The sequence below is a fragment of the Choloepus didactylus genome, chromosome 12 (assembly GCF_015220235.1).
Source record: "Choloepus didactylus isolate mChoDid1 chromosome 12, mChoDid1.pri, whole genome shotgun sequence".
Classification (NCBI taxonomy): domain Eukaryota; kingdom Metazoa; phylum Chordata; class Mammalia; order Pilosa; family Megalonychidae; genus Choloepus; species Choloepus didactylus.
The window spans coordinates 30,544,858-30,549,042 of record NC_051318.1 but is presented as its reverse complement, the minus strand read 5'-3'; the positions used below and the strand labels follow the sequence as shown (position 1 = coordinate 30,549,042).

The 4,185-nt window shown below is 39.0% G+C and overlaps 1 pseudogene; it reads left to right on the top strand.

Annotated features, from left to right (window-relative positions):
* Positions 1 to 286: 286 nt before the first annotated feature.
* LOC119506800 lies at positions 287 to 2,139 on the top strand (annotated as a pseudogene).
* The last annotated feature ends 2,046 nt before the right edge of the window (positions 2,140 to 4,185 follow it).

Below are 4,185 nucleotides of genomic sequence, written 5' to 3'. Positions count from 1 at the left end.
CTTTCCAGGTTCTGTCAACCAGTCTTCCTAATTCTAGGCTGGAAGGAGTGATTCGGGATTCTCAGGATGAGGATCAGTAGTAGGCTGAGTCCTGCAAAGAAAGCTGCAGAGAAAGTAGAGAGCTAGGAGGATGGGAAAATTAGTACTGAAAACATTGGACTTCCCATTTGACAGTCTCACTTTCATACCTGGCTCTGTTGTCAAGACCTTACAGATGACATCACTGTTATAAAATGGCAATATTAAAAGTAATCTCTCAGAATTTTTGTAAGGAATAAATGAGGCAATGCACATGGAGTATTTGGCACAGCCTCTGAAAAATAAAGGTCAGTAAAAGAGGGTTACTCTTTCAGTATTTATCTGTAAAATGGAATGAAAATAAACTGACTTCTTAGTATTTGGGGTAGGATTTAATGTACTGATATTTTATAAAACACTTATTAGTACCTGGCATGTATTAGTGTCCTAAAAAATATTACCTTTTAAAGGGGCCTAATGAGAAGCAAAAAGAAAAGGATCCCCTTTTCAGTATCCACACATCTGCCAATGACTAGAGGGGAAGGAGAAAAGGAATAGATTCTAAGGGCAGGAAGGAATTAATAAAAAGCCTTGCCTGTAATAGTCCTGTGGGAACAGAGCTAAGGGGTGCACAACTCAGGCTCCCAAAGAGAATCCACGAAGTCCAGGCCTAAGCAGAAATCAAATCTGAAGGTAATAAATGTGATTGTTAAAATATTTCATTCATTCATTACTGCTTGACATCTGCGTATTTTGACTATGATCTACTAACCACCAACTTCTTTTTTTCTAACAGGACACTAAGTTTCACAGTAAAATTAATGCTTGGTCTACTGGCATGTTAGAAATTGCTCCCAATGTTCCTCCTAGTATTGTATGTTTTTCATTAACGAGTCAAGGACTTGAACCACCTATGTAAATTATGCCCTAGGCCAACGCCAGCTTAATTCTCAGCATGCAAAGCCATATGCATTGGCTTTGGGAAGCCTATTTTAATTAAAAGTATAGATTTATATTTTAGGTGGAGGAACTGAAAAAACCATGTGGCTCAAATAGTCTGTCCACTTTTATCATGATTCCATTCCCTGACTTGCCAGTATATGCTTTAATCCTTTTCCTGATGTAAAAATGTCTGCTTCTTAAGCTCATTTGTTTATTTTCTCTGATGGTCATTTTGGGCAATGCATTCCATATGCTTATTAAACAATGTTTGAAAAATGTTATGTCTAAATTCTTTACATACTTTGAATCATCAATATTTTTATACCACGTATTGTCAGCTTCATACTCAACTGAAAAGAGCATGCTTTTATCCTTTCTCTTTGAAAGAAACTCCTTTTTGTGAATATAATCTGATAATTCCCAAAGTAAGGCAACCATGGAAGAGCATTTCTTTTTGTCTTGTAAAGCCTATAGGATTTTTTTTCCCTACATTTTTTTTCCTTATTAGAGAAATTGTGGGTTAACAGGACAATTGTGCATAAAATACAAGATTCCCACACACCACCCCACCACCAAAACCTTGCACTGGTGTGGAACATTTATTACAATTGATGATAGCACATTTTTATAATTGTACTATTAGTTAAAATCCAACTCTGGGGATCTTTTGTTACTAATATTCCCAGGAGCATATTTGGGAATTTCTGGGTGACGTTATTGTAAGGAGGTCTAGAGTCAATCTTCAAAGTGAATTGGGCTCTGCCTAGGCTACACCCCTTGAGGAAACGCAGCCGTGACGGAGGCTGATGTCAATCCGAAAGCCTAACCCCTCCCAGATGCTCACCTCACCAAGAAAGTACTGGACGTTGTTCAGCAGTCCTGTAACCACAAGCAGCTTCGTAAAGGAGCCAATGAGGCCACCAAAACCCTCCACAGAAGCGTCTCTGAATTCATCGTGAAGGCTGCAGACGCTAAGCCCCTGGAGAGCATTCTATTCCTGCTGCTGCTGTGTGAAGACAAGAACGTGCTCTACGCGATTGTGTGCTCCAAGCAAGCCTTGGGGTGGCCTGTGGGGTCTCCATGCCTGTCATCGCCTGCTCTGTCATCATCAAAGGGGGCTCACAGCAGAAGCAGCAGATCCAGTCCGTTCAGCAGGCCTTTGAGAGGCTCTTAATGTAAACCTGTGGCTTCTGCCATGCTCGCCCAGCTGACTGCTCCCCCGGGGTCGTGTGTCATATATTGTCTGTGTTGGCATGTAGTGTTTTCACCTACTTTGTTCTCAGTTACCTTTTTTAATGTTATAAAATATTGTAATCCCAAATGGTTACTGGATTGTTGGATTGTTTTTGTTTTGTTTTACAGGCTTTTTTCTCCCCCATCCCCAATCCTCTATCCTCCCTTTTGAAAATGAACTAATACCCCTACTAGAAGAAGGAGAATGGTGGCCACTTTCACAGGCAGGGATGAACCAGGATAGCGATCTGGTTCCAGCTGTCATCCTCCGGCTCCCTGGATACCTACTGTGTGCAGGCATAGAGGAGGGCATGATGGAAGGAAACACTGTCCATTTTGTAACCCTATGCCTGGCATACAGAATCGTTCCAAAAATGTTTATTTTAAACAGTCAAGGAGTTTCCTTTGTTCTCTAGGGGATTCTGAGTCATTTGGAGAAGACGCATGTGTTCTGTGAGGTTGTTAGGTGTATGTCCAAGCATCAGTTACTGATGTAACCCCACTGTTTTTGTTAATGTGATGTTATGTGCTCTCACCCACCCCCATTGGTGCCCCTGAGAGTGGCAGGGCAGCAGCACTCCAAAGGGATGTGCTGTAGGATACCAGAGGCAGCCTGGCAAGTGGGGCAGTTGACCCAGGCCTTAACGGGGTCAAGAGGGGCAAAGGAAAAGACGGTCAGCTAGTGTTGGAAAGAAGGACTTCACTCTTTTTGAAAGTCTGATGGTTTAACACTTTAAATTTAACAGTTTGATGTGTGTGTGTGTGTGTGTGTGTGTGTGTGTGTATTACACTGATAAAATAAATGCTGGACTGGAAATTGTTACATCCTCATTTAATAACGTTTATTATCAATGTCAAATCTCTTTTTTTGTTAAAGTGATAGTGCCACCAAATTTGACAATCACTAGGTATTATCATTTATAAGAAGGAGAGTCAAATGCCATTTCTCTTTGCTTGTTAAAGAGAGAGATTTTCATCAACAATTTCTCATTATTACCCACCATCTGTGTGATGGCTTTACATAATTACTTACATACCATGCCTCTGATAGGCCTTATTCCTGATAAACAGAAAGAAAAATTAAGCTCTCATATGAGATCCGTTACAGAGGATGCTTGAAATAAATATAGTAGACTTAATTTTTCCCTTTCACAAACCTGACAAGGCAGCTGCTGGAAAGCTCACTTATGAATCTTTGTTTAGAATGAAATTCCAAATGATGAAGCTTCAGCCTTTAATGACAAAATATGCTATATGGTCATTTGGAAAGGAAGTGTTCCCCAGGCTTCTGTCTTAGATACATCAAGAAGTAAAAGAATATGAGATAATTCAGAATGATAGATAATCATTTTGTACCACTGAATTTTAAATCAACACCTGGGTTAGGCATGGCGAGCAGAATATGAAGCCAAGTACATTCAAGGAAGCAGCAGCATTGGCTTTTAATATTCATAAAGCTTTTAAATTGTAGCTGTACAATATGTTCTATCACAGGTGGCACTTTAGGAAATTATGTCATGTGATAGCAAATCAGCAGGTGTATGACTATAACTGTGCCAAATGAGGTTGGACACAGGTATGATACTTATCTCTAAAAGAAAAAAAATAGCAAAATTTGAAATAAAACTGGAATTATGACACCCTGTCACAAAATGGAAAATAACTAGGACAGGATTGTCCATAGCAATTTAATGTCAGAAATGTCATCTTTTTTGAAAAATATGTGAAAAAATCACATTAACAAAGAAAATATATCAACAACTAGTAACACAAAAATAAAATTACAAATCATAAGCATTCACTTTCATGAATTTTGGCAATTATTTACATCCATACAATCAATACCCAAAGAAAGATATTTAATATTCCATCACCTGGATAGTTCCCTTGTGCCTTTCCAGTCTATCCCAGGGACACTCCTTTTTATTTCTGTCACTAAAGTTTAGATGTGCTAGTTCATGAACATCATATAAGGAGAATCAATCAGTATTT